Source organism: Malania oleifera, chromosome 7 (genome assembly GCF_029873635.1).
Source record: "Malania oleifera isolate guangnan ecotype guangnan chromosome 7, ASM2987363v1, whole genome shotgun sequence".
Classification (NCBI taxonomy): Eukaryota; Viridiplantae; Streptophyta; class Magnoliopsida; order Santalales; family Ximeniaceae; genus Malania; species Malania oleifera.
This window is the reverse complement of record NC_080423.1, coordinates 13,585,691-13,599,489: the sequence shown is the minus strand read 5'-3', so window position 1 is coordinate 13,599,489 and position 13,799 is coordinate 13,585,691.

Sequence of the window (13,799 nt, the reverse complement as noted above, 5' to 3'; positions counted from 1 at the left end):
CCCAGCCTCCCTTGCGGCAACTTCACCACCTCACCCGACGAACCAGCAGATTCGGCCACGATACCACACAACTGCAAACAACTTCGACAACCATCGTCACCATCGTCGTCATCAACTTCGGCATCCACCGTCACCGTCACCGTCGTCGTTATCAACTCCGGATCGCACCAGAAAACCGACACAACCACCACGCATCACCAACTCAGGCAACCTCCCCGTCCTTACCCTGCAACACCTCTTGAAGCAGAACCAGTCCTCGCCGCCACCGTCGCCAACACCCCTGTATGCACACACACGTGCATGTGTATTTCTTTTCTGTTTCTTTCCTGGTTTTGATTGGTTTTAATATTTAAAGCTTAAGAATTCATTCTATATGTGTGTATATTAATATATTGTTTATTGTGGTATGTAGTTAATATTCATATCTAAGCTTTTGTCATATATATATTAAAATTTTAACATTGTTATTATTGGTTGCATTTTATCATTGTGATGGTTGTTTAGATTTTTTGTAGTATATTAATTGGTTTTTTTTCGTTATTGTAGGATTTTTTTTTCATTGCAAAGGTAAGAATTATATCGTTTAATATTTAAATATGATAATGTGTATTATTGTATTTTTGTGTGCTTGTAGGGTTTTCATTGTTGATGTATGTTTAGTTTTAATTACTTAGGGTTTTCTTTATTGTATGTGTTATGTTTAAGTTATGAATACTCATATTAGTATTTTAGGATATTTAGTATTAGTATTCTAGTATTTTATCATGTTTACATATAAAGGTATCGATCATTATGACAAGTTTAGCATCTTGGTATATATTTAGTATTTTTTTTTTTATATTTAGTATGATAGTATATAGAATATTATGGTATAATTATTATGCTTGTATTTAGTTTTACTTATTAAGGCATTTCTTTTATATAGATGGTATTACTTTTTATAGTATCTTTAGTATTTTAATATATATTATATTATGGTATTTTATTATTTATTTTGACATTTGTAATATTTTAGTAGATATGTGTTGTTATTATTATTATTATTATTATTATTATTATTATTATTATTATTATTATTATTATTATATGTATTGTGGTAGTTTAATATCTTAACTTATTATCCTATTAACATATATTAAAACCTCCCATACTAGTACTTTCCTATAAAAATTTCTATAAAATTTCAAAATTTGGGAGTGTATTTTCTTAAATATTTTCTTGATTTTTATCTCTATGATTGAAATAAAAAGAGTACAAACTTTTGAAGTTTCACGTACCTCGGTTATGAGAGAATATATTTTATATATATATATATATATATATATATATTGGGTATTTCAAAAATTCACTAAAAGGGAGTACTTTTAAAGGCTTTTTAAATTTACTTAGGGATAATTTCATAATTAATAAGGTACCATTCGTAAGAACGGGCATGCAGAGGGTGCTCGTATCTTCCCCTCGCGTAATTGAACTCGTGATCCAAGTTTTGGTAACGCAGACCCATTTTACCCTTAACTGGGTAGTAATTAAGTGTTCTAACCACACTAAAAGTTTAGTAGTGACTCCAATATTCCTGTTTTTTCCTAAAAATATAAACTACATTTTTATTTCGCCACCCTAGGGCACCCGCGCTCCAGGACATCGCGACATTATGCCCTTATCATGATATGAGTTTAATACCAAATGTGATACCAAATGGGAACAAATGAGTCGAATTTGAAATTTTTTAACCAATGGTGAATATTAAGTGACGTTGCTCCCCCTAAATTATATCATTTAACATAATTCTAGGCAACCTCTCTACTATGCATCAGGCCTAATTCACGCCTAATTTGGATAAACCTATCCTCCGCAAGTGGTTTCATGAATATGTCTGCTCATTGTTCATCTATGCATACAATTCAAGTGTTAGATCTCCTTTTTGCACATGATCACGAAGAAAATGATGTTTTATTTCTATATGTTTAATTTGTGAATGTAATATCGGATTCTTTGAGATGTTTATTGCACTTGTATTTTTGCATCTTATAGGAATTGTGTCATAACTTAATCCAAAATCTATTAGTTGTTGTTTCATGTATAGTGTTTGAGCACAACAACTTCTTGCCGCTATGTATTCTGCCTCGACTGTGGAAAGAGCAACTGAATTCTGTTTCTTGGAAAAACCAAGAGACTAACGAATGTCCTAAGAAATGACATGTACTACTCGTGCTCTTCCTATCCACTTTGCTACCAATAAAATCAGCATTTGAATAGCTGATAATCTCAAAAGATGTATACTTAGGATACCATAGCCCAAGTTCCACGGTTCCTATCAAGTATCTAAGTATTCGTTTGACAATTAACAAATGTGACTCTTTTGGTGTAGCCTGAAATTTTGTGCACAAACATACGCTGAACATTATGTCAGGTTTGCTGGCAGTCAGATATAGTAAGCTACCGATCATTCCATGATAGAGGTTGACTTCTACTGGTATACCTTATTTATCTTTGTCTAATTTCAAAGAAGAGCTCATAAGTGTCCCTAGTATTTTTCTATCTTCCATATTAAATTTTTTTAGCAGATCTCTAATGTACGTCGATTGATTTATAAAAATTTCATGTTTCTCTTTTTGATCTAAAGTCCTAGGAAGAAATTTAGTTCACCCATCATGCTCATCTCAAATTCATTTTGCATCACTACAAAAATAAGGTTATTAGTGACAGTTCAAAACCGTCACTAATAGTATTAGTGACGGTTTTGCCAGTATTAGTGACGGTTTTCAATTAGTCGTTATATCTGTCATTACTAATACTTATTAGTGACGAATTTTTGAAACTATCACTAATAATAGAGTATCAGTGACGATTTTAAATCATCACTAAAAACCAAATCCCGTCACTATATATTCTAAATCGGCTCAACCAAAAAATCGTCACTTAAAGCCAGTATTAGTGATGGTTTCAAAATCGTTACTATTGCTCTTTAGAACCATCACTAATACTATGACTCTAGTGATGGTTTTAAAACTGTCACTAAAGTTATAGTATTAGTGACGGTTCTAAATTCGTCACTAATGTTACATTATTAGTGACGGTTTTAAAGCCGTCGCTATTACTTTGCAAAATCGTCACTAATACTATAGCTTTAGTGACGATTTTATGTTTTAGTGAAGGTTTTAAAACCGTCACTAATAATATGGCTTTAGTGACGGTTTTAAAATCGTCACTATTGCTTTCTAAAACCGTCACTAAAACCATAGAATTACTGACGGTTTGAAAACTTTCACTAAAACTTTTAAAAAAGCTTTGTTAGTAGTGATGGTTTTGAAACCGTCACTAATACTTAAATTGGACAATTAATGTTAAATTAATTTTTTCCCCAATTATTAATTCCTGTAAAAATCTGTGATTACATTTTCTTAACATTAAACCATTATTGTTAAAAAATTCATAAATTATTCAAAATTCTAATTCAAATTTAAATACAAATACAAATATATTATAAAAATTCAAATTCAAATACAAATATATTATACAAATTCAAATTTAAATACAAATACATTATATAAATTCAAATTCAAATATATTTCATCTGTTCAGATAACAAAAAAAGTCAAAATATTTATTCATCTTGTAAATCTTTCCTGGCAATTTGTACTAGTGATTCATATTTTAGCATCTTTTCGATGCTGCCATTTATAATTGCTTGGACTACGAGACAGGTTGAATGTCTCTTAATCATAAACTGACCCTAGATGCCCCTCTTAACTGCCAATATATCGGTGATTTTGAATTTTTTTCCTCGGTATCTGCATGTAAGGTTTTTTCATTTTTTTTTTTTATTCACCATTGTTTCCATTTCAAATTATATTAATATCATTTTATTATGGAAATAAAATCACTATAACTACATTATAAAATTTTGAGATATAGTTGGAAAACCTTGGGCCTGGTGATCTTTATTGGGACAAATTGGCAGTCCATCATTCTTTTGAAACTATTATATATACTAAAACGATTCAAAGCAAAAGAATACACTTTGAAATGGGGAGGAGCCAGATCCAATATTTGCGTGGAAAAGGCCTCATTCTTCACATTCCCCTGTTTCCCTTAAATCAAAAGAAATAGCACAATGTGCTGCTTCACCACTGATCACCCAGTTCTGGGAGGATTCCAGTTCTGTGGGCTCACCCAGTTTTCTAAAAAACTGCTCTTAAATTAAGTTATAGTGTGCCTATAACTTGAGCAACATGTTATTATTTTTTATAAAATTATAAAATGGATAACTTGAGCAAGCATGGTATAAATTCTAAAACTGGAAAAAAGAATGTTCAAAATTAAATTCAGTTCATTTCAAATTATTATCTTTCACGTTTTGTTTCTCGCACTGAAAATATGTTGTTACAAGGCATCATTGATACGCATGATTGCACCTTAAGCGTCCTTCTAACACGACAAGCTCTCTTGAGTCTTGACTGTGGAATAAAAAATCCAATTGTGTGTTTTTAACGGTACCTTAGAGAGTTCTCCATAATTTCCATTTCTTTTGGGCTATTTATATAATATTTACTTATATTTTTATAAAATTTTTTCTAGTGTTTACGGTTTGGTTTTACGCTCCCTAGTCTAGATTCAAATCATATAACCAAAAATTTAATACTGGATGAGTTATTTCTATTACTTCATAACATAATCTGATGTAGTTACCTATATTCTTGAATTTTATTTTATCCTATGCATGCATGTCTGGGGCTTCTTGATTTTTTTTTCTCCTAATGAAGAAATATGTTGCAAAAAAGAATGTTAAATAAATGGAACAAGTATTATTTTTTTCTTTTACAAAATAGCAACGTGTGTGACTACTAGAGTGGCAGCCACCTCATATGGCTGAAGACAAAAAATAATCACAACCGAGTACTAGAACTTGAAATGTTTAGTAACAAGTTAGAAAATTTGGAGCTACAATCATTAGAGAGTGATTTGGCATACATGTTCTCAATCTGAAAAGCATAAATCTAAGTTAAATCTGCTCACGCAACACAAACAGAATTTTAACAAACAAAAATCGTATATTAAACCCTCTTTTAGCATAGCTCTCATAGACGTGTGTGTGTGTGTGTGTGTGTGTGCCCCTCCATTGTTCAATGTGATAGTTGCAGACACTACCAGTACCTTCTACTTTTTTTTTGTGAGAATTATGAATCTAAAAACTCAAAACCTCTAATTATCCATCATCCATGCTTCTTTTGCGAAGTTCATTCATGCACAACAACATAATAACTGGTTTCCAAAGGCGATATATATTTAGTATAAAATGTATATATATATATATATATATATGTATGTATGTATGTATATGTATATATGCAAGGACAAGAAATATGCACTTTTAATATAAACACTTTAGTAGTAATAAGAACTTAATTTTAAGTGTTTCCAAACAAGCCCTTAGTTGATAGGAATAATATAAAAGGCAAGACCTAGAAAATAAGTTTTAGGATAAACTGGAGTTGTGCACTCCAATAGTAGGGTTGTAATGCAGTTGGGGCAATTGGGTTTTCATCATTTGGTTGGGCCAGTTGGGTTCTCATCATTTGGTTCTATCTTCTTTTGTAATGGGCACCTCTCCAGTAGGTTTGGTCTTCTTAGTTCAATTTTTCTTTTTTCAATTTTATTTTTTCTTGAGGAATGCTTGTCTTTTTTAGGTTGCAGCCTCTTTTCCTCTTAGTATATCTTCTTTTACTATCTTTTTTTTCTTTTTAGGACGAGGTATGTCCACAGTCCAATTTTGGTACAATAATTTATGGAAGTGACACTTTGAGGTTTAAAGAATAGAAAGATATTATGACACTTTAGGGTTTAAAATAAAATTCCTAGCAAAATTTGGGACAACTTGTGGGCTTCCCTTCACCGCACATGCTGGGAATTACAGTTCCATTGAACAACTGCTATTTTTGTATTGAACTAATGTGTGACATGAATAAAAGGAGGAATATGCAACTAAATGGTTTTCCAACTTGTCTAGCAAAGAAAAGTAAAAAGGTTATCAATCATTTTCTCTTGATCTTGAAGATACAAGACAAAACATGTTCCCTGCTTTTTCGAAAAGAGGGTAATGATAATGAAGAGGAGGGGATAGGATTACTCACATGCCATTGACCCAGACAACTCCATAATGCAGCAAACTCTTTGGGCCTTGCTATAGTAGAATTAGCTTATAGGTCAGTTTCATACCAAGATGCCAACTTGTTCAATGCAAAGGGCACATGATTATAATTGTGAAGGGAAATAGAGGCCCTTTACAGAGCCAACATACTCAAAAATAGACGCCCCAAAAACGAGAGAGAGAGAGAGAGAGAGAGTGTAGTGACCCGAAGAATAATAATATTTTAATAATAAGAGGGAGAGAAATAGAAATAGAAACAGAAGAAGGTCTTCAGAATTTCGTCGACAAACACAGGGCTTCATCGACGAGAAAATACCGAGAAACGGTTCGGGCTGCTTTGAATTTCGTCGACAAATTTTGTGAAGGGCTCGTCGACGAGGTGACGTGTCTCGTCGACGAATCTGGCAGTATATAAGGAGGAAAACCGAGATCTTTCTCATTTCTCTCGCCGTTCTCTCTCTCCTCTCTCTCTCCTACGACTTCCTCTCCCTTCTCTCTTCAATTTCGGCCCCACTAGTCGTCGGATCGACGATCCGAAGCTACCACGATGCTCCTGGTGGAGTTCTCTACGTATCTACTGGAGCGGATCGTCGGGAAATCAGAGTTGGAAATCATCCCAAATTCAGGGTAAGGCCTTTGAGTCTCCTTTTGGCCTTGTGGTAGTTATAGGAAATGATATAGGCAGAAAAATACTGATGTTTAGTTCTGAAAAATATTGGTTTCAGGGTGTTTTGTAGGAAGCCCTGCGGGTAACGGGTTAGAGTACAGTAGGGGTTTTTCAAGGATAAGGTCAGGGATATATGCTATGTTAGGAAATTTCTAAATATTATACAGTGTATTTATTTATGAAAATTATGTACTCAAGTATGGTGTGGCTTGAGAATATGTATGTAGTATGAGAGTATGTTTTATGAATTGTAGTTTCATGATTTTATGTATTTCAGTGCTATGATTATGTGAATTATAGTACCATGATTTTACGGATTTTAATACCATGATTATATGAATTACGGATACAATATTATGATTACATAGTTCCAGTATTATGATTTATAGAGTTTAAAGCATGTCATGTTTTCTATTACCATAACATTCAAAGTATACAGACAGAGCATTTACAGAATATATAGACAGTTATACAGAGATAGCATCGAGATGCTACAGTTATAGTATGTATAGAACAGAAAGATAGCGTTATGATAATTTTGAAAACATAATGAAAACAGTGAAAGAGTATATATATATGAATATGTATATTGTATCAGACCCTGTTGGAACATACAGTTTACAGAGCACGGTACCGTAGCTACATTCAGTATACAGTTTACAGAGTGCAACTGCCTATTCAGATAATAGGTTGTAGGTCGATCGTATAGTGCCCTTGACGTGGACAGGCTCCCCTTCAGATATGGGTAGAGGTGGGCAGATCAACCGAGAGAGTATAGTGATTTACCTAGTCGGCCAGCCAGTGTAGATCCCGCCTACGGGCCGCACAACCCTGTCATAAGGGGTTAAATCATGACATACAGATATCCACAGAGGAAAGTTTACAATTATTATTATGTATATTCTGATTTACAGAGACAAGGGAATTACTTATGTATGTTAGAAGTATTTTGTATAGTAACTTAAATACAGATGTGTTATATGACATGAAAATGGTAATGAATATTATGATTTGTATTGTATTTATAAATCCAGATATACATGATTATATGGAAATAGATTTTTATGAAATGATAACTCAATTGCCACACACTAGTAATAACATATATCGTCTTACTAAGCATTGGCTCATCCTAGAGTTGAAACATTTTTCAGGTGATCCAAGTAGGCGAGCAGATTAGGCTCGCAAGTAGAGGGGCGACTGTAGTGCCCTGATAGCAAAGTGAGTATAGTGGAAGATTTTTGTTTACCCTAGCTAGCTGAGGCTATTTTGGGAAAATAGTGTTATGTGTATATTTTGGGGAAAAACATGTAGCACTCTGGCATTGGTTTTTGTATTATATATAATGGTTTATGGTTATGTTTGTATGACTTCTGCTTCTTGCTGCTTAGGTTAATACTATGGTATCAGAGTATGTTAATTACTACAGTAGAAATAATATATATATATATATATATATATATATATATATATATCATGTTAATTAAGCAGGTCGTTACAAAGAGAGAGAGAGAGAGAGAGAGAGAGAGAGAGAGAGAGAGTATAGCATCTGTAGGAGCAAAAGAAAAAAGCAAAAGAACTTTTATAAAAGAAAGAAAGAAAGAAAACATTATACATATGATGACTTAGTTTTATAATATTTACGTAACACTATATATCCAAAAAAATTCTCAATATGTCACTTCTATCATAAATGTAGCCAAGTGTGTAATAATTTAAATGTCATTCTTACAATTAATTTTTTCAATTTACTATAATTATTTTATGAAAGAAATAAACTAGAAATACACTAATTGTGTTTAAATTAAGTGTGTTAAAGAACATTTAAGTTTGCGCAAGCCGTCAAGCTATGTTTGGAAGCAAAATTTGATATCAAATTTGGATATTTGAAGGAGTCCAAACTCCCTAACAAGTTACAAATTAAAAAATGAATCTTCACCATAAATAAACTTTTCGAAAATCGTTAATGAATTTAGAGTCGATAAATGATGGTTCTAATTTGTCCTGGATTTTGATTTTTGTTAGTAAAAATCTGCATTTGATTTTTCAATAGAAAAGGATTGATAGGTGTTTCACTTCATCAAAGTAAAATTAAAGAAATTTAGTTATAACACATATGACAATGGCTACTACATATATGCTTCGCAAAATTTGATTTTTCCAATTGCTTCCTCAATCTTCTCCCCAATGTCCTGAATGAAATCCTTTACCTTTTCAACGAAACCTTCCTTCCCTTCTTCCTTTTCATCTTCCTTGTGATCTTTCTCCTTAACATCCTTTTCAACTATATTCGGCTTATCAGACGATGCCATACCTAACTAGAAAGACAAAATCGATATTGAAAAGGTTAGGTTGTACAATAACTGGAAATTTTTTTAAGACGTGCACACAAAGAAAGACAAAGGAGATGTGTAGGTAAATAAGACTAGACAGAAGTCCAATCACAATCTCTCTCGGAATAGACCAAACTTTGCTAAGCATATATTTGTTACAGGGTGGAATTTTTTTTGCCATTGTTGTTTCAAATTCATTACCTTTTGTTGACTCATCTTCCAATTATTAAGCTAACAAAGAGTATCCAAGAGTAATTAAGTAGATTAGAAATGATGATTACTAAAGCCCAAACAGATTCTTGAAGGTAAACAATGCAAACCCTGGGGGGGTTCTGTATCTTTTTGAACTAGTTGCGAAGCATGGCATAAAGTAGCAAGGGGAGACCCTCACAGAGCTTCCCCTAGGAAGGATGGATATAGCACCCCGTAAGTTTCTAAATTTTTTTTTTCTTTAATATTATCATACTACAAGTATAGTATAGAAATTTTGCATGTTAACTAAATTAAAATAAATAAAAAAACAACACATATACATGATATATCCTTTATCAGTTGTCGCAACTGACTGATTAGACACACAAAAATGAAGTTGTATGGAAATTTGGATAATCTTTTTTAATATCTTTAGAACAATTTCTATATCAATCTATAAAGGTTTCAATAAAATTGAATGGCTGAAATCACACAAATAAAAACAATTCTAGTGTACAATACTACAATTGACCTAGTGAGCTCAAACTAGTAAATTAAATTTTTTAAGTAATTTTAGATATAGGACTACAGTACTTTAGTAGGTTCAGCATCATTGCCTCACAATCCAATGCAACCATCTATTTGCTTTCCTATTTGATCTAGTTGTTATTAGACAAGACAAATATCTAGCAATCCGCTTTGACAATATTTAGTCCTCCACAACAAATTAGATTATTAAGATTATGCCATATTAGTTAAAAAGAAAACAAATCTGATCCAACCATATTATGGCCTTATTAATAAAAAATACTAAAAATGGAACTTTGAGATGAATTCAACAATTCAGTCAAGTCCCATACACAATGAGTTGACTTTGAAAATATTTGGATGAAGAATCATCCACTAAAGTTGGAATTTTGGGATTATTTTTCTAAATCAAAGCTTGCCTCGCAAAATGAACTCCATTCTACTACGTATGACTCTAAAATAATGAATTCTAAAAAGTCAAATAATTACAGGAACATTAGAAGCTAAATAAACTCTATCTTAATAACCGAAGCAATATTACTTGCTATTCAATAGAAAACATAAAAAAAAAACACATCCACACAAGCTGCAAGGTTGATCAAAAAGGAAATGAGTGGAAAATATAGCTGATAAAAAGGCTTAATATCCACTTGGTTTGGTTGTTGTCTAGGTGATAATCCTTTTTAAACTCTCTCCCCCACAAAGAAAGAACAAAGCTTCCCTTGAGAAAATTGGCTCCACCACTTATGCAAAGAACCACATCCACAGATTCCGTACATGCACATCATAGCAATATTGGCTTTTTGATTTGTTGTAGCCACATATATAAGTTAATTTACAAAAATAAATGCCACGCAAGCTTTTGTTTGATCTACATAGTGTAAGATGCGTCTAAATTGTTTGTCAACCAATCCAATCAATAGGTCCATAGGCAATCTGAAATAATGTCCACTTATTCCCACTGCAGAGTAAATTTTGATTATTGAAAAAAGAAAAGAGAAAAGAGTCTTAAGTTGACTGTTGTTATCCACTTGGAAAATTTGGATAAGAAAGACTTCAGAAACATCAATTTGCATCATCAGTTTTCATGAAACTAAAAGCAGCACAAAGTAAGCTGTTAAAAGATAATGGCATGTTTGCTATTTATATCAGAGGAGGCAAACTAGAAAAGTACCTCACCACTACAATATCCTTGGCTTCAACAGAGAAAAGCCCAGAGACAGCTTTAGGAACACCTAAAAATGGTCCACCAATGTTCATCACAGCCTTTATATGCTTAGCACACCAATCAGGTCCACCCCCACCACCCATTGGAGCTCGCGCCTCAACCCACTTCATAAAATGCAGAAAATACAGAACACCCATTGAATGTGGAATAATAATCGCCTTTCTCCCTCCATTAGTAGCAACCATTGATTCTGCGTTACTTTTTATGCGGCTTAATGTTTGGTGCTGCACCTAATCAATTCAGTTCAGCATAGAAATATAAAATCCAAATAAAGTAAATCACTAATGGTTAGTACAAAGAGAATTGGTGCTCTCTCAATGAAATTGCAGAGATATTGAATGGCAGCAAAAGAGATGTCTTACTAAAAGTTCAAAATGGTACCGTATTCTGAAATGAGAGCCTCCAATCATATACAGCCATATACATGGATTTCTCCTCATAACCAATGTGAGCAAAGTTAACAATCAGAACTGCCCAAACAAAATAGCCAGCAGTAAAGTAATCTACAGCTACTAGTCCACTAACAGGTCTGACATGTATACCTGGAGGATCCAATCCAATTTCATTGTCCAGAGACATGTGCTCTGCCCAACAGGATGGTCTGCAAAAAATTCAAACAAACAAGGGGAAAGATCCACTAAATATTCCACTAGGTCGCAGAAGTCAAACGCAAGCCATAATAAGTTCAAGAAACTAGAAAGAAGAATTTAACACAAACAATGCCAACACAATATAAGAAACAATAAGCACTATCCATGGTAGGTCCTATAGTACATAGGGACATAATTATAAACAAAGTTTTTTCCCCCCCTGTTTTGACGGCTTAAAAGGTCCGAGGACAAATGATCATGCACCTTAAAGCAATGATTAGCTGATAATTTTCTATGAACCTAGAAGTAGCATTCTACATATTGACATCAAAGTATTGTGTGAATGGCCGAATAGTTTGGCCTTGAGTTCTGTATATTATATATTGACTTTATAAGAATGCTATACATGGAAAGCAAATAAGTTCCAGCATGATTCTAGCCCTATACATGTAAACTATAATCTGTCAAGCCCTATACATGTAAACTATAATCTGTCAAAAATATATGCTAACTGTATAGAATAATGAATGGAGAAATAAGGAAATAATTGTGGGCTGAAATAAGGAAAGTAAGTGTGGACAGCAAGGCTAAAAGAAGTGTGGACAGAAAGGCTTTTACTGTTTGCTGTTCCGTTGACAGCCCCCCCCCTCCTTCTTCAAATTGATGCGGGTTGATCAACAAGTATCAATTTCCTAATCTTATTTCAAAAAAAAAAAAGGAGAAAAACATATCGATGAAAAGGAATCGTACAACTAATTGAAAAGCAAGTGCATCAAAATATAAATAAATATAAAAATATATAAAATACAAACACACATTCAAATGTGAAAGGAAAACTTATCTTGATGGTGTTGAAAATCTGAAAATCCCCTTCCCTTTATGAGGATCATACCCTGTAAAATAAATATATATATATATATATATTAGGATAAAAAGAAAAAAGAGAAAAGCAGGAAATGGAAGTAGATTCATACGGATCTGCAAAACCCAAAAACGAGGGAGAAGGAGATGAAGAAGGAGAAGGAGAAATAGAAGAAGAAGGAGGAGGAGGAGGAACGAACCTGCAAAAACTGAGAGAGCGAGACGAGAGCGAGCAGGGAGCGATGGAGCCACGACCATAAGGCCGAGATCTGAGCGAGAGAGCAAAGAGGCTGAGGTCAAGAGGCCGAGAGCCAAGATGAGAACCATGGCCATCGGATGTGAGCAGGGAGCTAGCCAAGAGAGAGAAAAAAAAAGAGGGAAGAGAGAACAGCGACACGAAGTGAAGGAGGGAAATGAGGGAGGATTGGAGGGAAATGAGGAAAACTGGGGAACCGGAGCGGGTTTGACAATGGGAGACTATTAGTGACTATTTCAAAACCGTCACTAATACCCTATTATTAGTGACGGTTCTCCCAAACCGTCACTAATACCATTAACTAATTTTTTTTTTTATATTTTTTAAATAAAACACTAGTTGTGATGGTTTCAAAACCATCACTAATACTATATTATCAGTGACAGTTCTCCCAAAGCGTTACTAATACCCTTAGCTAAATTTTTTCTTTTTAATAAAAACACCAATAGATACGGTTTCAAAACCGTCACTAATACCCTATTATTAGTGACGGTTCTCCCAAACCGTTACTAATACCCTTAACTATTTTTTTTATATTTTTTTAAATAAAAATAATAGTAGTGACGGTTTCAAAATCGTCACAAATACCCTATTATTAGTGACGGGTTGGGATAACCGTCACTAATTACCTTAACTAATTTTTTTAAATATTTTTTAAATAAAAACACCAGTAGTGACGATTTCAAAACCGTCACTAATACCCTTGACTAATTTTTTTTATATATTTTAAATAAAAACACCAGTAGTGACGTTTTGAAACCGTCACTAATACCCTATTATTAGTGACGGTTCTCCCAAACCATCACTAATACCCTTAACTAATTTTTTTTTATATTTTTTAAATAAAAATACTAGTAGTGACAGTTTCAAAACCGTCACTAATACCATATTATTAGTGACGGTTCTCCCAAATCGTCACTAATACCCTTAACTAATTCTTTTTTTATATTTTTTAAATAAAAACACCAGTAGTGACGGTTTCAAAACCGTCGCAAA